Source organism: Chiloscyllium punctatum, chromosome 2 (assembly GCF_047496795.1).
Source record: "Chiloscyllium punctatum isolate Juve2018m chromosome 2, sChiPun1.3, whole genome shotgun sequence".
Classification (NCBI taxonomy): Eukaryota; Metazoa; Chordata; class Chondrichthyes; order Orectolobiformes; family Hemiscylliidae; genus Chiloscyllium; species Chiloscyllium punctatum.
In genome coordinates this window covers 111,018,639-111,040,964 of record NC_092740.1, presented here as the reverse complement: position 1 = coordinate 111,040,964, position 22,326 = coordinate 111,018,639, and the positions used below count along the sequence as shown (strand labels likewise).

Here is a 22,326-nt window from a genome sequence, read left to right as displayed (position 1 = left end):
CACAGTAAAAAACATTGGTTTTAATTTGAGCTCTTGTTGGATGATGATGAAAAAGAAATGAGTCATGGGGGTAATTTTAAGCTAACCGCCCACTGGTAAACTCCCCGATTTGGATCAAGCACCCACCACATTGGAAGTGGGCGAGGTGCAAAATGTGTGGCTGACCTGATCTCATCTGTTTCTAACTAACTGGTTTAGGTTATGATGCCTCCAATGCAGTCCCTTCATCACATTACCCAAAGGGTTCTTATCTGGTTCCCTGATCACACTGTCAGGGAAACACACTCAGTTTTTCGTGGGTTTACAATTCTGTTGGGAATCATGAAGGAACTGTGTTTATTGCAAATTCCAAGAAAGGGTCATGGAGTCTGGTTACATGGAATGCAAACCAAATAAGCTGAAGCACAAAAAAAGCAGCACATTTATGTATTCAACACTTCAGCACAATGTCAGCACATGTCCCAACAAAATCTCAAATTAAACTCTGTACATAATATGTTGAAGACACAGGATATATGTGGAAATGTGTGGCATCAATCTTGCATTTTTCCATACAGAAGGATGGAGAAGCTAGGATAAACTGCAAACTTAATACATTACTTGCCCTATTTGACTGTGATAAAGATCAAATCATAAAAGCATACGGGGTAACAATTATGGTCGTCGATGTTAGTCAGCTTTGTATTTGATGTGAAAAACATTTTTGCTGATACGGAGGAGATATCTCAGTTGTTGTTAAACCCACAACCTCAGTGATAATATCGACACCAATAAGGTGCTCACAATTTATCAATGCTAAGTTTAAAGTGCTATAGATTTTGCCATGTGTGCCAAAGCTATTAGAAAACAACTGAACAGAACAAGGGCATTTTAAACCGGTCACTTTAAATGCCCAAGTCTGGTCAGCACTGTGAGAAAAAGTGCAACTTGCCCAGAAGTTTGAAAGCAGATACGTAGTTAAGGCCGGTAACTCTGTTTATGAAACATGTTTTACCTGGAATCTCAAAAATACAGCTAATCATTTAACATTTTTGTTCATATTTTTCACCATAACATTGGTTCATTTTCTCAGCTCATTCCCTTTTCTTCTGGTTATCCACCAGCTCCAGCCAGAAGATCCACAAACTCCTTCCAGGACAATTTTTATCTTGGTCTGATTTGATTACTAAAAATGGTTGAACAGAACTTGTACCTACAGTGCATGGACTCCAAGGGTTCGAAAAGGGAACTCACCACTTTCTCAAGTGCCATTAGGGGGTGGGCAATAAAGACCTATTGCCTAGTGATGGCTACATCCCATGAAACAGCAAACACATATCTGCCCAACCTGGCAATAACAATGTCTCTTTTAAACTTTTTTTCCCCATCCCACCAATCAAGTGGTTCATTTAGCTTCTGAACAACTTCTCTTCGACAATGCAGCTTGACCAGGTAATTTACAACATGGTAAACTTCTGCCTCAAATTGCTGTGTTGTAGGCTATGCATCCATTGATGCTTCAATGTATAATCAGAAGTTTTCATATGTTGTCTTCACTTTCTTCTTTAAATGCATTAATTTAAAATAATAGCTGCTCTGACCCTGGTTCTGTGAGCCATTCCTCAACTTCAGTTGTTGGACTAAAGCTAGAAGGAGCTAGTGTCTAGGTATTATTATTGGATTGTTGATAGATTGCTGGCAGCTGTTTATAACCTTCCCTTATAATGCAGCACTCAATCGAGCAAAGTGGGAAGGAAAAATCTCAGTACTTCACTGCCACTCATCAATGTGTGAAACTTCTGGTATCAGTGTATTAGTTAGATACGATAGGTTACAAATATCACGTGGCAAGACATCCCAGTATTTTTCAAAACCTTTTGATTAGTTGCTTTCATTGTGTTCAGTGAGAAGTGCAACTGAAGATGTATGGTGTGACTGGGAGCAGAACTAAACAATATGTGCTTGGTCTCTGTACTCAAGGCACACACCATTCCTCATGGGGACTTCAGACTAGATTTTTCAACCACTCATAGTCAATGGCCAGAAAATGGAACTTGAATCACTTCAGTTAAAATCACACCTGATAACAATCCTCTCAGGATGAATTGCTCCAGGATGTTGCCTGGAATGGAGAATAGGTCATACGAGGATAGGTTGAGAGTGTGAGGCCTTTTCTCATTGGAATGGCGAAGGATGAGGGGTGCCTTGATAGAGGTTTATAAGATGATCAGGGGAATAGATAGAGTAGACAGTCAGAAACATTTTCCCTGGGTACAACAGAGTGCTACAAGGGGACATAAATTTAAGGTGAAGGGTGGAAGATATAGGGGGGATGTTCTTTACCCAGAGAGTGGTGGGGGGCATGGAATGCGCTGCCTGTGGGAGTGGTAGAGTCAGAATCATTGGCGACCTTTAAGCGGCAATTGGATAGATACATGGATGGGTGCTTAAGCTAGGACAAATGTACGGCACAACGTCGTGGGCCGAAGGGCCTGTTCGGTGCTGTATTGTTCTATTGACAGGACTATAAAGAAAGGGCAAAGTGGTGAGAGCGAATGAATAAGTAATTGACACATCAAGCTAGCAATGACACAGTCAAATTACACTGACAGTATTCTCTGCTGGAAGACCAAGTGTCTACACTGTGTGAGCGTATTTGTGTCTGTGTGTATCTGTATGCTTCTTTGTGCATTCATACTGTGCGAAAGGAAATTTTCTATCATCATGAGAAAACAGAATGCTCACTTTCTCTCTGAAATGAAGAGAGAAGTGAAGGTCTTTGAAACCTGTGATGTCGAAGAGTGTAATTTTGTGAGCAAGTTATTCAGAATGGAAAATACAGGCATTCCATCTTTCTTCATTACAAGAATAATTTTGTTCACTCAAGGAGCGCAATTTAGCTCGGTTTTGAGTGTCCTGATGATCAAGCAATTCTGATCCAGAATTACAACTGAAGGGTGGTCGGTGGCTAAGGTACTGGAGAGCTGAGATCACTGACACAAACATATTCCAGTCCAAGTCCGCCTTCAGAAAGGTGAGACAGATAGGAAAGTTGATAAAATGCACATTCATAATTTATGCACCTCTTTACAAAGACCATCATTCATTTCCAATGTAGTTTCAGACAGAAAGATGGATCAACCCTTTAATATAGTTGCTGAATTTGGGTTCAAGATATGGCAGCACAGATTTAGTTTTGGAGGGCATCATATATTCCTTCACGTGCTCCTTCCCTCTGGCTTTCATGTGGAATGCCCGATGTGTAAAACAGTGGAGTGCGATTCCAACAGCCTGTTAAAATCTCGCCATGTTTTAAGTTCTTGAAAAAATTTTAAGTATCCTGAGAAGCAAGCAGAAAGCCAAGTTTTGAAGAGTTTTCTTACCTTCAAATGTCACAATATAGATATGTATTTAATGCAGTGATTCATCAGAGTAATCTATCTTACAAAGATAAGTGGACCTTTGCATTGACCAGCCTTACATAATTATTCAAATGTATTTTCCAAAGGAGATAGTAACAAAACTCCATGGAAGATTTTACAAAACATCAGTCTCTGCTGCCATCAGTTGTACCGTGATTTAAATACAGTGACAGCTTTGACTGATTAGGAACAAAAACAATTCTGAGACCTGAAAAAAATCTAACCATCCGTACATGCCCATCAATTGATAGACACTCTGCTGTGAAATTGAAATGAGGATTTTCTGTTCTTTCCATCTCAAAGATTATGTCTTGATTTAGATGGCTGTGGCCATTATTAATGCTTGCCTAAGAATCAAATGGAAATAGATTCCAGCACAGTCGATGTTCTATTCATCGAAGAATGACAGTTTTAAGAGGTTGTAATAAAAACTGGTACCTTGGTTGTATGTTTTAGCTTGTTATAGCCATTAGAGTCATACAGCATGGAAACAGACCCTTCAGTCCAACTTAACCACACCAAACAAGTTCCCCAAACTAAACTAGACCCTACTTGCCTGTGTTTGGCCCATATCCCTCTAAATCTTTGCTATTTATGTACCTACCCAAATGCCTTTTAAACGTTTTAACTGTACCTGCATCTACCACTTCCTCTGGCAGTTCATTCCATATACGAACTATCCTCTGTGTGAAAAAAGTGCCCCTCAGGCCCCTTTTAAATCTTTCTCATCTCACATTAAGAACACAAACTTCCTAATCCTTTTGAAAAGATCTTTGCTGTTCACCTCAATACCCCTTATTATCTTATTAATCTCTATAAGGTCACCTTTCAATCTCGTACACTCCAGTGAAAAACCTCCCAGCCTAACTCTATAACTCAAACCCTCCAGTCCCAGCAACATCCTGGGAAATCTTTTCTGAACTCTCTCTAATTTAATCCTATCCTCCCTATAAAAGGGCTACCAAAACTGTACACAGTACTCCAAGAAGGCCTCACTAATGTCTTATACACCTTCATTATGTCATCCCAATTCCAACACTCAGTGGCCTGAGCAATGAAGGCAAGCATGCTAAACGTCTTACGGGTTAATGCAAGCAACTAGATTACAAGTTGTATAAGTTTTGGTTTCACATCGCAGAGTATGTTATCTTCTGGTATTCCCTCCAGGGAGCAGCTCATGGAGGAGCTGAAACCAACTAGAAAAATGATGTCACAGGAGAACTGTGACCAGATTGGCTGGTAGGAAATTTCTCCTAAATTTGAAAAAAAACCCACAAAACCAATGAATATATACACTAACCAGGATTAACTAAATAATAAATTAATTAACTAAGTAGAGTTGGGTGGGCAGTTTATTCGCTAAAGCTGTATGATGTGGGAGATGGCCGATCCTATTGCGAGTTGCAGTGTCCACATTTGCAGCAAATATTGGTTGATGGAAGAATCTCGGCTCAGAATTGCTGAGCTGGAGTCCAAGCTTCGGACACTGCAGCACATCCGGGAGTGGGGAGAGAGTTAGCTGGATACTTTGTTTCAGGAAGCGGTCACAGCTGGTAGAATAAGTATCTCAAATTCAGTCGGTGATCAGGGACAGCAGGGTGTGACTGCAAGTGGGGCAGGTAGAGGATCCTGAATTCAGGAACAAAGGAGACTCAGTTCTTTGCCTGGTCCAACAGGTACGAGGTATTTGCTCCCTGTGTGGATGAGGAACAGAGCTGTTGGGAGCACCATGGCACAGGAGGCCATTCAAGAGGGGTGAGTAAAAAGACAAGTGGGAGTTGCAGGGGATTCTATAATTAGGGGAATGGATAGCGCCCTTTGTAAGGAGGAAAGATAGTCCCGCGTGGCATGTTCCCTGCCCAGTGAAGGGCATCTCTGACCAGTTTGAAAGGATATTAGAGAGAGAGAGAGAGAGGTGGATCCAGTTGTTGTGGTCCACATCAGGACGAACAACCTAGGCAAGACTAAGAAAGAGGACCTGTTTAGGATTATCAGGAACAAAATTAAAGGACAGGTCCTCAACAGTTATAATCTCCAGATTACTACCTGCGCCATGTGCAAATTGGCATTGGCACGCAAGAATAAGGGAAATAAACACGTAGCTAAAATTGTACGGGAAAGGCGGGGGGAGGAATAAAATTTCAAGAGATGTAATGGCTCATGCAAAACAAAGCAGCAGGTTAACACGGCACGGTGGCTCGGTGGTTAGCACTGCTGCCTCACAGCACCATGGTCCCAGGTTTGATTCCAGCTTCGGGTGACTGACTGTGTGGAGTTTGCACATTCTCCCCGTGTCTGCGTGGGTTTCCTCCGGGTGCTCTGGTTTCCTCCCATGGTCCAAAGATGTGTAGGTTAGGTGAATTGGCCACGCTAAATTGTCAATAGTGTTAGGTGCATTAGTCAGAGGGAAATGGATCTGGGTGGGTTGCTCATTGGAGGGTCGGTGTGGATTGGTTGGGCCGAAGGGCCTGTTTCCACACTGTAGGGAATCTAATCTAATCTGTGAGGGTGGATTAAACTGCACAGAAAAATATGAAATAAATGAAAAGGAAAACTAAGGAGATGTTATTAGAACCTCCAGTGCACAAAAAAGGACAGAGTGTTTTGAAAGGGTTAGGAATCAAACTTCATGTACACCAGATAAGGGGATGACAATGAGAAAAGGGCTGATAAATAATAATAGAACTGAAGGTGTTGTATCTGAATGCACACAGTATACGAAATAAGGTAAATGAGCTTGTGACGCAGATCAAAATTGTCTGGAATGATGAGGTGGGCATCATGGAGACATGGCCATAAGGGGATCAGAATTGGGAGCTAAATATCCAATAATATACATTCAATCAGAAAAAGACAGACACGCCAGCAGACAAGGTGGGGTTGCCTTGATAGTAAGAAATTAAATTAAATCAATAGCAAGAAAAAATTAGAATTAGAATCCCTACAGTGTGGCAACAGACCCTTCGGTCCAACAAGTCCACACCAATCCTCCAAAAAGTAACCCACCGAGATCCATTTCCCTACATTTACCCCTGACTCATGCACCTAACCTACACATCCCTGAACACTATGGGCAATTTAGAATGTCCAGTTCATCTAACCTGCATATCTTTGGATTGTGGGAGGAAACCGGAGCACTGGAGGAAACCCACGCAGACACAGGAAGAATGTACAAACTCCACACAGACAGTCACCCGAGGATGAAATCAAACCTGGGTCCCTGGTGCTGTGAGGCAGCACTGCTAATCATTGAGCCATTATACCAGCCCACAATGTTGGGTCAAATGATGTAGAATCTGTGTGGGTAGAGTTGAGGAACTGCAAAGGTACATCAAAACCATAATGGGAGTTATGTTCAGGCCTCCAAACAGTGGTCAGGCTGTGGGGCACAAGATACACCAAGAGATATAAAAGCATTTTAAAAAGGCCAGGTTACAGTGATCATGGGGGATTTCAATATGCATGTGGACTTGGAAAATCAGGGGGTTGGTAGAGAATTACACAAAAAGGAATTTGTGGAATGTGTATTACATGGCTTTGTGGAGCAGCTTGTGGTGAAGCCCACTCAGGAACAGGCAATTCTAGATTTAGTGATGTGCAATAAGACAGACATGATAAGGGAGCTTCAGGTGAATGAACCCTTCGGAGGCAGTGACCATAATAATTAAGAGGAAGAAGTTAGAATCAGATGGAATGGTGTAAAGGTGACTACAGAGGCATGAGGGAGGAGCTGACCAGAATTGACTGGGAGAGGAGCCGAGCAGGCAAGACAGTGGAACAGCAATGACAGGAGTTTCTGGGAATAATTCATGAGACACAACAAAAATTCATCCCAAGGAAAAAGAAGCATACTAAATGGAGGACAAGGCAATCATGACTGACAAGGGAAGTCAGGGACAGCATAAAAGCAAAAGAGAAAGCATAAAATGAAGGGCAGTGGGAAACCAGAGGATTAGGAAGCCTACAAAGACCAACAGAGGACAACTAAAAAAGAAATAGGAGGGAGAAGATTAAATATGAGAGTAAGCTAGCCAGTAATATAAAAGAAGATCGCAAGAGTCTCTTTTGATATATAAGCAGCAAAAGAGAGGCAGAAGTGGACATTGGGGCACTGGAAAATGATGCTGGAGAAGTAGTAACAGGAAACAAAGAAATGGTGGAGGAACTAAACAAGTACTTTGCATCACACTTCACGGGAGAAGACATGAGTGACATCCTAATAATTCAATAGAGTCAGGGGACTGATGTGAATATGGTGGCCATCACCAAGGAGAAGGTGGTAGAAAAACTGAAAAGTCTGAAGGTGGATAAATCACCTGGACTAGTTGGACTACACCCCAGCATTTTGAAGGAGATAGCTAGAAGAGATAGTGGAGGCATTAGTGGTGATCTTTCAAAAATCACTGGTGTCAGAGAGGGTCCCAGATGACTGGAAAATCGTTAATGTAGCCCCTCTGTTTATGAAGGGAGTAAAGCCAAATATAGGAAATTACAGGCAGATTAGTCTGACCTCGGCCATTGGTAAGATTTGAAAGTCCATTGTGATGGATGAGATTTCTGAATACTTGGAAGTGCATGGTAAAACAGGGCAAACTCAGTAGGGTTCCATCAATGCAAGGTCATGCCTAACAAATTTGTTAGAATGCTTTGAGAAGGTAATAAACAGGTTAAACCAAGGAAAGCAAATGTATGTTATCTACTTGGACTTCAAGAAGGCCTTTCACAAGGTGTAGCAGAGGGGGCTATTGAGTAAGATAAGGACCCATGGTGTTCGAGACCAGGTACTAGCAAGGAAAGAAGCTTGGTTGTCTGGCAGAAAGCAAAGAGTGTAGATAAAAGGGTCCTTCTCAGGATGACAGCTGTTGGCTTGTGGTGTTGTGCAAGGCTCAGTTTTGGGACCACAACTTTTCACTTTATACATTAATGATCTAAATGAAGGAACTGAGGACATTCTGGCTAACATTGCAGATGATATAAAAATATATGGTAGTTCTGAGGAGGCGGGGGGCAGCAGAAAGATTTAAACAGGTTAAAAGAACAGGCAAAGAAGTGGCAAATAAAATACAATGTGGAAAAGTGTGCAGTCATACACTTTTGTAGGAAGAATACAGGTATAGTTTCTAAATAGGGAGAAAATTCAAAAATCTGAACTGCACAGGGACTTGTGAGTCCTAGTCCAGGATTCTCTTAAGGTGAACTTACTTATAGGATGAGTCCATACTTAGAAAGGCAAATACAACGTTGCTGATTATTTCGAAAGGACTAGAATATAAAAGCAGAGATGTACTTCTGAGGTTTGAAAGGCTCTGGTCAGACCATATTTAGAGTTTTGTGAGCAATTTTGGGCCCGATACCTCACGAAAGATGTATTGGCCCTGGAGTGGGTGCAGAGAAGGTTCATGCAAATGATCCCAGGAATGAAAAGCTTAACATATGAGGACTCTGGGTCGATACTTGATAGAGTTTAGAAGGATGAAGGAAGACCTAATTGAAATTGACAGAATACTGAATGGCCTGGACAGAATGGAATTTGGGAAGAAAGGCAGGAAAGACTAGGACCGAAGGGCACAGCCTTAGAGTAAAGGGAGGACCCTATAGAATGGAGATGAGGAGAAACTCCGTCAGCCAGAGAGTGGTGAATCTATGAAATTCATTACCACAAAAGGCTGTGGAGGCCAGGTCAGTCTGTATATTTGAGACACAGATAAGCTCTTTGATCTCAAGGGGATCAAAGGTTATAGGGAGAAAGTGGGAGAATGGGGTTGAGAAACTTATCAGCTATGATTAAACAGCGGAGCAGACTCGATGGGCTGAATGGCCTAATTTCTGCTTCTACATCTTATGGTATTAATGATACTGCATTTGGTGGAAGTTTTTATTAGATTATGAAAAGTTTCTTCCTCAAGATATGCAAAATATATTTAAATTAAACAAAATTGAAATGTAAATACGAGCTATGGAGTACACAAGGGAGTACATGGAAGATGCATGGAGTAGCAGGGCAGGATGAAGTAATACAATCAAGGAGCAATTTTTGGAAGCAGCTTATTGACAACAACACAGACAGACCTTCTAACAAGCTTACCTCTAGATTCCTCTTGCACTGCAATATGGACCCAAACCCTGTGGGAAACAACATGAACCCTAGGCAACATTATCCAGCAGTTGGGTATGCAGTTTGAGCGCTGCAAAATGACCCCATCTGCAAACCACATTCCAGAGGAAAAAGGTGACCCTCAAGCTAAACTGAACCTCAAGATCATTTATAGTATTTTATGGTTAGCATGGGAAATTTGCTAGGCTAATGGCTTTCAAAACTACATTCTTGATAGTTGTATTCATATCTGAAATTTCAAGTTATTCATTTTATTGTAAATATATGGCACACAGGAAGATGGATTGATTGTAAATATGTGGCCTGGGTAGATGTGCTTCTGCATTGCAGTGGGTTTATCTATGTCTCCAGGTCAGCATGTGGGGGAGGATTTGACACAAAAAGTGGCACCAGAAGTTACATTACACAGAAGGCACTCACTTGCTGCCATAGAAAGACAGAATTAAACATACATTTTAAGACTCAGATTCATGTCATGCTTTAAGAAGAACTCTTGAGATTGCATACACACAGACAGAAATTCTGAACAGAAAATCAATTCTTCTCATCTCGGTAAGGAAATAATAACTGACGTGAATGTACTTTCACCTCAATGTGAAAATTTATCTCAAAAAATGTTTCAACAATCTGGTAAGCCTTTTCTGTGCCCTCTCCAAAGCATGCACATCCTTCTGGTAGTATGGTGATTGGAAATGTACACAACATTCCACACAAGGCCTAACGGAACTTCTACAAAGCTGCAGCAACACTTGTCTATTCTTATACTCAATGCCCCTTCCAATGAAGGCAGGCATGCCATAAGCCTTATCAAACTGTGCTATCACATTCAGTGATCTCTAGACCTGCACACGCAAATCCCTCTGCATATCAATTCTCTGAAGGGTTCTGCCATTCACTGTATAATTTCCACCTGTACCTGAACTTCCAAAATGCATTACCTCACATTTGTCTGGATTAAACTCCATCTGTCATTTTTCTGCTCATAACTCCAACTGATCTATACCTTGCTGTATCCTCTGACAATCTCCTCACTATCCGCAACCCTACCAACCTTTGTAATATCTGCAAACTTACTAATTAGACCAGCTACCATTCCTCCAAATCATTTATGTAGATCATGAACAGCAGAGGTTCCAGCACCGATCCCTGTGAAACACCACTAGTCACATCCCCCCATTCGGAAAAGCATCCTTCCACCACTACCCTCTGTTGCCTATGACTAAGCCAGTTCTGTATCCATCTTGCCAGCTCACCCTGATACCATGTGACTTCACCTTTTGTACCAGTCTATCATGAGGGACCTTGTCAAAGGCTTCACTCAAATCCATGTAGACAACATCAATTGTTTTACCCTCATCAACTACCTTCGCCACCTCCTCAAAAAACTTGATCAAGTTCGTGAGGCATGATCTCCTCCACGCAAAACTATGCTGTCTTTCACTAATAAGTTCATTTGCTTGTAAATGCGTATAGGTCTTGTCCCTGAGAATTTTTTTCCAATAATTTCTTTACCACTAACGTGAGACTCACAGGCCTGTAATTTACTGGATTATCCCTGTTATCCTTTTTAAACAATGGGACAACATTGGCTATTCCCCAGTCGTCTGGGACTTCAACTGTGGCCCAAGAGGATAGAAAGATGTCTGTCAATGTTCCAACAATTGGTTCTCTTGCCTCCCTCAATAGTCTGAGATAGATCCCAGCAGGACCCAAGGACTTATCCCCCTTAATACTTTTTTCAGATGCACAACACATCTTCCTTTTTAATCACAACTTGGCTTAGAAACTCGACACTCCCTTCCCTGAGATCATCCTCTACCAATTCCTTCTCTTTGGTGAATAATGACAAAAAATATTCATTTAGGACCACACCTACTTCTTCTGGCTCCACACATAGATTCCTTCCTCTATCCTTGAGTCAGCCAACCCTCTGCCTGGCTACCTTCTTGCTTTTTATATTTGTATAAAAAGATTTGGGATTCTCCTTAATCCTGTTCCCTAATGACTTTTCATGACTCCTTTTCATCTTTCCAATTCCTTGTTTAAGTTCTTTCCTACTTTCCTTACATACTTCAAGGACTTCATCAGTTCCTATCCTCTTAGGCCTTACATATCCTTCCTTTTTCTTTTTGACCAAGGTCGTAACAGCCCTGGTCATCCAAGGTTCGCATAACTTGCCATACCTGTCCTTCATTCTCACAGGAAAGTGCCACTCCTGAACTCTTATCAATTGCCATTTAAAATACTCCATTTGTCTGATGTAGATTTACCCTCAAACAGCCGACTCCAATCATCATTCGCCAGTTCCTGCCTAATGTTATTGTAGTTTGCCTTCCCCCAATTTAACACCTTCACCCTGGAACTGTTCTTATCCCGATCCATGGTATTATCATCACTACTTCTGAAATGCTACCCCACTGAAACTTCACTCACTTGGCCGGGTGAGTTTCCCAAAACCAGGTCCAGTATAACCCCTTCACTGGACTGTTTACATCTTGTGTCAAGAAACCCTCCTGAACAGTCCTTACAAATTCTACCCCATCCAAACTCCTAGCACATACTGAATCCCGGTCAATATAGGGGAAGTTAAAATCACCCACCACAACAACCATGCTGGTTTTACATCCTTCCAGAATCTGTCCACATATTCTCTCCTCTATCTCCCGCAGGCTGTTGAGAGACCTATAGCGTATCCCCAGCATTGTGATTTCACCTTTCCCATGCCTGAGTTCTACCAATATTGCTTCGCTGCATGAGTCCTCTAATGTATCCTCTCTCAGTACAGCTGTGAGATACTCCTTTTACAGTAATGCGACTCCCCACCCCATTAACCTACCTATCACACCTGAAACATCTAAATCCTGGGACATTCAAGCTGCTCGTCTTGTCCCTCTTTCAGCCAAATCTCTGTAATCACAATAATGTCATAGTTACAAGTACTAACTAAACCTGAAGTTCATCAACCTTGCCTACTACGCATCTCGCATTGAAATATGTGTATTTCAAACCACCTCCCCTGCTCCTTTCAGCAGGGTTTACCTGCCTGCTCTTGTTTTTAGTAAGGTTTGCCTTGGTTTCTACCTCTCCCTCAACTTTTGCATTACTGCTGTACGCCTCTGGTTCCCATCCTCCTGCCACACTCATTAAAACTCTCCCCAAACACTCTACTAAGCAACCTCCCCAAAGGACATCAGTCCCGGACCTGCCCAGGTGTAAACAGTCCACTTTTTACAGGTCCCACCTCCCCCAGAACTAGTTCCAATGACCCATGAATCTGAAACCCACCCCCCTCACATCATCTTTTCATCCTATATATCCCGCTGTTTCTATTCTGACTAGCTTCTGGCACTGGTAACAATCCTGAGATAACTACCTTTGAGGTCCTGAATTTCAACTTTCTTCCTATTTGTCCATATTCTGCTTTTAGGATCTCATCCCTTTTTTCACCTATGTTATTGTACCTTTGTGTACCACAACCACAGGGTCTCCCCCTCCAGAATGTCCTGCAATTGCTCGGAGACATCCAGGTATCTAGCACCAGGGAGGCAACACACGATCCTGGACTCTTATTTGCGGCCATAGAAACATATACGTATTCCCTATAACTACATTTCTACATATCTCTCCCTCCCTCTGCAGCATAGCTAACCATGGTGCCGTGAATTTGGCTGCCACTGTTATGCCCAAGAGGCCATTCCCCTCAACTGAATCCAAAATGGTATATCTGTTTCGCAGGGGAATAGCCACAGGAGATTCCTGCACTGCCTGCTTAGCCCTTCTGCTCTGCATGATGGTCACCCACTCCCTTCCTACCTGTATATGTATGAACAAACTGTGTTGTAATCAAACAGGTCAGAACAATTCATCAGTAAAAACAGCACTATTCCTAATGGTCAAATGTTGGAGCAAATACTATTCTTTACTGTGTAAAGTGCCTGAATACTGCTGCAAATGCAGTCCTTTGCGGTATTTGAATGCTGATATGAATGCCACCCTTGGCAGGGTCATGTCTCTAAATGGCATTGTATTGAAAAGCTGTTATAATTCTTTTCTTTTATTATGTTAGCACTTTATTGTGAAGCAGTCTCCAATGTAAACATGTTCACTGCAAAGTCTTGCTCTGAACAGCAACTACTTCTGCAGGTAGCTAAACTCTCATCCTTACCCTTGTAAAGATACCTACCATCGGTCCCTAAATATTGACTTACCTCGCAGCATTCTGCAAATTGTTTTTTGAAATCTGCCGGATTTTTCTCACAACAACATTTCAAAACTCCCCAGTAGCAAAATGAATGGCAGTTGTGTCACACATACTATTTTTAAAATATTATATTGCATTACAATCACAGAATTGCTACAATCTGGAAGCAAAACAGAGTCCATCAAATCCACACCAACCTTCTGAAGAGCATCCCATCCAGACTGACCCCCTCCCCTATCCCTGTAACCCTGCATTTCCTGTGGCAATCCACACAGCATCCACATCCCTGAACACTACAGGCAATTGAGCACAGCCAATTTTCATAAGCTGTGCATCTCTGGACTGTGAGGGGAAACCAGAGTACCTGGAGGTAACCCACACCGACATGGCGAGAATGTACAAACTCCACACAGACAGTGGAATTGAACCTGGGTCTTGGCACTGTGAGGCAGCAGTGCTAACCACTGAGCTGCCCCATTACTGGCAGAAGAGATTGCAATGCACCAGCTCAGGGATATAGGATCTCTGTGACAAAGCAAGTACCTCTCGCTTCATATAATAAAATATGCAATAAGTTAATTGCCTGGGTAGTTGTTGACATAGCAGTGATTGAAAATCATACCTAACCTTTTACCAGTGCAATTTGTTCTTTATATTGGGAGTATCCCATTGGGTCAGCTGGCTGAATGGCTGGTTTGCAATCCAAAGTAAGGCTAGTAGCACGAGTTCAATTTCTGCACCCACTCAGGTTACCAAGAGGATTATTCTCTCAATATTTCCCCTCACCTGATGTGTGGTGACCCTCAGATTAAACCATCACCAGTTGCCTCTCTCTAATGAGAGAGCAGCCCTGTGGTCGGGAGGGATTATGGTGACCTTACCCTCAATCCAAAATTCAAAAATCCAAAAATTTAAGAGAGTCATTAACCAGTAAAAGTAAGGTGTAAAATAATGAGCAAAAATTAACAAAAACTGGGCTGGCACGGTGCCTCAGTGGTTAGCATTGCTGCCTCACAATGCCAGGGGCCCAGATTCAATCCCACTCTTGGGTGACTATCTGTATGGAGTTTGCACATTCTTCCGTTGTCTGTGTGGGTTTCCTTGCATAGTCCAAAGATGTGCAGGTCAGGTGAATTGGCCACACTAAATAGCCCATTGTGTTAGGTGCATCAGTCAGAAGGAAATGGGTCTGGCTGGGTTACTCTTCAGAGGGTTGGTGTGGATGTATTGGGCTGAAGGGCCTATTTCCACACTGTAGGGAATCTAATCTGAAAAAAACAAGAGATGAGAAGAGAATAGCTGAGTGCGATAGGATGATCTGGAAATGCCTGTTCAGCTGGCAGAAAAAGATTCAATAACAACTTACATAGAGAATTGGATTAATGCTTGAAGGGAACAGAATTAGACAGCAATAGAGAAATGGAACTAATTCAGAGAGCTGTTGTGGACTCAAGGGGCTGAATGGTCTATATTTGGGCTGTCTCATTATTTGAGTTTATATATGACCATAGCCTGATTTGCTGATTCGATGTTTGGAGCTTGGAAGCCTGTCCAAACTTTGTCACAGACAAAACATGTCAGTCAACTTGCAATGTGATAATGATCAAATTTATATTTTATGTTGCGTGGATTGAGAGATACATTTTGGCCAGCGCTACAGATAGAAGTCCTTGGCTCTTCTTCAGAATACTGCAATTGGATCTTTTGCATCCACCCAAGCCAGTGTTTGGGAGCTTGGTTTAACATCACATAGAAAAACGCAACCCTCCAGCAGTGCAGTACTCCCTCGCGAGAGTGTCAGTTTTGATTTTGTGCTCAATTCCTGGAGTGGAACTTGAACAGCAAACCTTGTGACTCAAAGACAAGAGTGTGACCAACTGAGCCAAAGCCAAGATGGGGAACTGGACTCAAAAACGCTAACTGCTTTTCTCTCCACAAATGCTGCTAGAACTGCTGGATTTCTCCTGCACTTACAGTTTGCATAACAAATGCCAATGACCCTACCAGCAAATAGGAAACACAAATTTCATTCTAGATCTGGTTAATGCAGCCAGTTAAACTATGAAGTTGTCTTCAAGTGTTCCCACAATTTCTAGAATTGCTTAATAAACAAATCAATGCTTCAGATTAAAGTACACAAGATGTAAATTTACGCAAACTTCAAACACATACACAGTCAAATGTTCCCATTTTGCTTAATGTAGCATCTTTTTGCTAGATAAATATACAACTATTCTGTTCAATTCATGCCTGGATCTTAATATATGCCTCTAAAGGTTTGTCCTTTTTCTCATTATCTTTTGGCCTTAGTTCGGAAGCCGATCCAATTACATTCAGATGTTTTCTCACCAACCTGGTCACCTCTGGAGCTGAATCTGAGTCTCCTGGTTCAGAAGTAGGAACACTATGAATTGGTGAATTAAAACACATTTTTCCAGTCTTACTGGTAATGTTTTTATAAATGGGCCAGTTTAATTGGCAATAAGTTTTATCTAAATACAAGCTTTTTCCCATGTAATCTTGGTTATCATGAGCAATGTATTTATTTATTTCTTAATAGAGACAGGGTGCTAGTTTGGAAAAAAAAAATGTATATGTACATTAAAAGATTCTATTCGGGCTGTCATCACTTGTAAGAATTGATTGCACACCTACTTACTTTTTACTTGCATAAAATCAGATTCCAGTATCAAATGTGATATATCCCCCAAAGATTTTTTTTAAACTTGTAGGCAATATAGTGCAATAGAAATAAAAGCTCAGATGGCACAAGTCTCAAACTATATTACTAATCAATTCCAGGTTAAATCCTTTATGATCACTGTGCATTTCAAGATTCATCTTTTGCTCTGAATTGGTTATTAAATTCTAACCAGTTTCAATATTTGATAAACTGAAGTCGAGTAAGGCATTTTTATAAATGCAGCAGAAAACAACAATTAGCAAAGTTGATGTGAAATTCCTAACAGGTCTACTAACCTACTGAGAATTCTCATTTGCAATACTTACACCATTAAACTTGTTCTAACGCAGAGATTTTAAAATGTGATTATTATAACATATAACAGTTAATTATGGAAGAAGTGATCTTTACAAATGTATCAAATATTAAACCATTTTTGTGCAATTCAGGGAAAATACATCGAACGATATCACGATTAGTGTTGTAAAATGGTCAGAACAATAGTTTTACAACAATTGTATTTAGATTTTAAACCTGAAGATGACTTCTCAATGTCAAAGATCAGGTTATTTTAAAACCTGTAGACAAGGATTGCCTCTTCAAAGTTTTCCAGAATTAATATAAACAATTTTAACATCTGTGCAGTACACATGAAAATAAAAGTATAAATGCTAGCCTTGTTACAGCAATGCCTGTGTCCTAAGAATGGATTTTTAAAACTGACAGCTACCTAACAATCCTTGTTCTTGACACCTCTCCCTAAGCCACCTCAGCAATATGGCCCTCTGCACCCAAATAACAACTTAAGCTTCTATTTCTCATTTTACCAACCTGACTTATGAACGAAAGCAGTTTTCAGCATCTTTAGTTCACTAATGGGTGAGTCGTAAAGCAGAAGGTCAATATCTAGTTGCATCAGCAACTTATGAATCTCACAAATTAATGAGCATTCTGGCTTTGACCTTTATTATATGCAGTTGAGAAGTTGAAAGTGTGAATAACCTCAATAAGAGGCAAGTGATGCACAGCCTTGATATGCAGATAGTTCATCGCAGAGGAGAAAGGGAGGACTGCAGATGCTGGAGCTCAGAGTCAAGTGTGGTGCTGGAAAAGCATAGCAGGTCAGGCAGCATCTGAGGAGCAGAAGAATCGATGTTTCGGGCATAAGCCCTTCATCAGGAAATTCATCAAGAGATAGTTCATCGCCACTAAAGAGCTGGTTCTGCAATTCTATAAAAGTCAATAGTTAAAAGAAGTTCATTTCACTGACTATTCATTCTCACAAAGTCAAACTGCCCCTCTAGAGAACTAACTACCTCTCTCATTTGGATCAAATGTACTGCCTGATTGAAAAGTGTTCGTAGTGCATGCAAAGTGTGTTTGATTTTACTCATTCCTTCAGTAATGTAGGGGCACTTCTTCTCAACCAAAGGTCCTGGAAACATTCTTGCTTTCTAATTGGGGAAGACTTGTGCTTCAGAACCAGCTGCAGCCCTGGACATTATTTATAATACTGGAATCTACGCATCAATGTGGAAAACTGCCCTGAGATTTCCTACATCCAAAAAGCAGAAGAAATCCAATTCCTGTTGCATCAGTCTGCTTTCAATGATCAAAAAAGGAGATGGAAAAGAAAACTGACACAGCTCTTAAATGGTAATTATTTAGCAGATACTATTATAATAAGTCCTAGTTTAGGTTTCACCAGGACCTCTCAACTACAAGCGAGTGAGAGTCCACATACGGACAAAGCAGTTTGGTAAATGAAGTGAAGGGGATTATTCATGAGGTTAAGGCATTGTCTGTTTAAGTATGGTCTCATGGTGCCTAGGTAAAATTCAAGTCAATGTGAACCAGGAGGAAAAACCTTCTCTAGTTGGGGTCATGCATAGCCCAAAGGAAAATGGTTGTTGTCGGTCAATCATTTTATCCCACGACATCATTGCAGGAGTTTCACAGGTTAAGATTAAGATAGAACCATCCTTAATTGCTTCATCAATGACTTTCCTGCCAAAAATAAGCACAAGGGAATGAAGGCAAGCCGATGATTGCTCGGTACTTTCTGTTGCAAATCTACAAATAATGAAGCAGTCCATTCAAAATGCAGACAAACCTGCACAACATTAAGTCTTGGGCTAATAAATAATGAGTGACATCCATATGACACAAAGCTAAAGGATAACTCAAAGGAGAGAATATAGCCATCTCATTTTGGTGTTCAACAACTCAACTGTTGTTGAAACCCCCACTAATATCCTGAGTGAAAATGCACCAAAACCTTAACTGGACAAGCCACGCAAAAATGGTGGTTGCAAGAGCAAGTGAGAGGCTACGAATTCTGAGGCATTTAACCTCCCTCCTCGTGGTCTTCAGGGCATTGACCCTTTCAACCTTACAGCCAGTACCATCTAGAAGGACAAGTATAACAGATATATGGGAACACTACCATCTGTATATTCCCCTCGAAGCATTCATCATCCTGATGTGGAAATAATTCACCACTCCTTCAGAGCTATTCAGTCAAAGTCCGGGAATTCCCTCCCTAACAGCATTGTGGGTCCACCTACAGCAAATGGTCCTGCAACAGTTCAAGACACAGCTCAGTCCTACCTTTCGATGGTAACCAGGGACAAGCAATAAATTAATGGTCTAACCAGCAGCACCTATGTCGAAAAGTCAGGAGTGTAATGGAATATTTCCCACTTGCTTGGCTCGGCACAGCACCAATAACATAATATGCTTGACGTCATCTTAGACAAAGCTGCCTGCTTGATCAGCAGCTCACCTACCACTGTAAACATTTACTCCCTCTAACCTTGGCACACACAGAATCATACAACGCAGAAAAAACCCTTCAACCCATTGAGTCTGTACCGGTCATAAGCAACTACCTAACCATTCTAATTCCATTCTCCCACCACTTAGCCCATAGCCTTGCTTCCCTTAGCTTGGTGGTAATACGTACCATCTCCAAGATGTACTGCTGCAGCATGTCAGTACCCTTCCAAACCTGTCACCTCTGCCCTCCTCCTTCCAGGTGCAAGTGCCACTCCAAATCACACAACATTCTGACTGGGAAATATATGGGATCAAAACCTAGAACTCCATCCCCAACAACACTGTTGGTGTTCCTAAAATGCATGCTCTGCAGCAGTACAAAAAAGATGCTTGCCACTACCTTCCAAAAGACAAAAGTAGAAACGGGCAATAAATGTTGGCATCGTCAGAAATTCTGACATTGTAAGTGCGGGTTTTAAGAAAAAATGAGCTAGGATAGCTCACTTCACTCTCACCTCTGTCGTTTTGAAGTGTTATGCAGCCTGTTCTGTGTGTAAAACAACAAGGAAGATAAACCGATGCATGCACACCACATACTAGTTTCAAGAATAGTCTAGCTCATCCTCTGTGCACAAATAACTCTAGAATAAATAATTCACAGATTCACAAAGTTGTTACAGTGCAGAAGGAGGCCATTCGGCCCATTGTATTCACACCAGCACTCTCAGAGTTTTGACTCAGTGCCTTTTCCTCACAACTGATGCAAGTAAATATTCTTTCAACACTTGGATGTCCTAGAAAAACAAGATACGGGTATGTTCTCTCAAAATATGCTGTCTAAAATCCAGATTATGCATGTACTGGGAGTTTTAAATTAAGTGCCATACATTTTTTTTTAATTACTCAATCTATATTAATTTTTCTGGACAATTTCATTGGACACTAATGGGTGCTGGACTTGTTCTCTGTTTTGTCATATACATCTCAGATTACTCTGGTGTCTTCTTAATCAGACCTACATTGGTCCAAATCACCTGATCTGCGATTTGGCATAATTCTGAAGGGCCTTTGATCCACAGCCGCTGGCTTTGACAGTGTGTACTTGTGCCTCAAAGGCACTTTATCTTTTCGTCGAGATTGCATGTATGTGTGCATGCTGTCGTGGCATGGCTAACACTAATGACTTTGCACTGGAATTCCTCTCTTCTTCCATTGAATTACTGCATGCTACCTCACCTAGCTTCATTGGTCAATCATTGAAAGCATTTTGCAAGGAAATGTCCTTCAATATCATATTGGATCGAATTGGTTTTTCTGATCTATTACTGAAGTCAGGTTAATTCAGAATGAAGATGCCATGTTCAGATAATTTTAACATGTATAAGTAAATGTTAGGGGACAGTGCCCAAGTGTTTTTGCCCCAAATTTGATACGGAGCTATAAAGACCATGACTCTTGACCACCAGTGATGGAGGTTTCTATGTAGTGAATAGCACAAGTTCTTCCACCTTTCCAGTTAACCACAGATTTTTTTCTTGCATAAATAGTCAAATCTCAGGGATGAGAGCCAATCTTCCAAATCCTGTTCAAACAGCGCACTTCTTTTTGTGAAGACATCTAAAATCTTAAAAAAAACCTCTCCCTTTCAGAAAGATGTGACAATATCATTTCCTTGCCAAGGTAATGATGCAAATTTTTTAATGTTATACTGAGCATAGATGTTGCTTTTGCTCTTGCTCCTGCAGGCATTTTCATGGTAATTTTAAATGAATTGTCTACTGAAACAAGAATATATTTTAGCGTAACAAGGATTAAGAAAAATATTCAAATACATTTAAGTCCTCAGGCAGAGCTAATGGAAATCAGTAAATGAAGACTGCAGTTAATGCTCTGAACACAGTAGAAATATTGTTGTAAATTCTATTAACAAAACCCATTCCGAATTGCCAGACGTGCCCTGGGTTAATCAAGCTATCTATGATTGCTAGGCTTTGGCCTGAAGGGAATCAAGGTATTAGGTTTTGCATGATAGACTACAGGGTGTTCCTTAGCGATTATAGAAATATTACCTGGTATCTTATGTATTTTAGGGTTCAGTAGTGACAAAAATAGCATGAAGAATCAAGAAATCTGCAAGGCAAAGAGTTTTTTTGCTGGCAATTTTCAAAGAAATGCCCAATTAAGGTGACTAAAGCACTTATAAAAGGAGGAAAATCTGCCTTCTGAAACTGAACAAAAGGAAATGAAGCAACATAAAATTGAGCAGTCAGCACAGCAGTTCCGTCATTCCAGAACACAACATAGAACATGAGAAATACTATATGCTCAGACACTGCCAAATTGCAGCAAGGCACAATTCAAGGGCACACTTTAGTTCAAAGAGTTCAGATGTTAATCATCCAGTTACGGCATTTGTAAACTATCACAGTGTCTCAAAGCATCAATGTTTATTCAAATAAAAGCAAAAACTGTAAATGCTGGAAACCTAAAAGGGAAAAAGAAGTACAGGAAGTGCCAGAGAAACTCAGCAGGTCTGGCAGCCTCTGTGGATGCAAATATCGATTTAATGTTTCAAGTTTGACTCTTCTGTGGATTTTCTGAATTATCCAGAATTAAATAGTGATACTTAGTAGCAATAATTTCTGTAAAACATTGTTCTCCTAATCTATGCAACACATATATGTGCCGCTTCAGCATTAACTAGTTAGAAATTATTTCTCAAGAAACCACAAAGTGACTGTCGCTGCAGTTCTCCTATTAAAAGGTCATGTATCAGAGACACCAATTTTACTATTGTACATGAAGGACACTCTGTTCCAATTAAGATGTTTATAAGGCTAGCTCCAATAATTAGAAAGATGACATCTATTAGATGAGGTGTTGATAAATCTCAAAGAGCAAGCCAATATTATTTGGCAGGAACTGCCATCAATGCTGATTAAATCTCATCACTGTAAACAGCATTTTGGGATATTACGAGATCTCCTTGTTAGTTTTTCTGTCAAATTGAGCCACTGAGAGCAAAATATGGGTCTTTTCTCTCTAGATTTGCTTGTGTTTTCATTTGGCTATGATTGTGTTTTACTAAAATAATCTAAGATACTGGCTAATTAGAATAGCTGAGAAACTAAGGACAGTTGCAGCAAAT

General features: G+C 40.8%; 1 protein-coding gene across 25 annotated transcripts in view; it reads right to left on the bottom strand.

Moving 5' to 3' along the window:
- The window catches only part of LOC140487787 (receptor-type tyrosine-protein phosphatase delta), a 2,436,480-nt gene that overhangs the window by 344,392 nt on the left and 2,069,762 nt on the right, over nt 1–22,326 (bottom strand). The gene's annotated exons all lie outside the window — the stretch shown is intronic.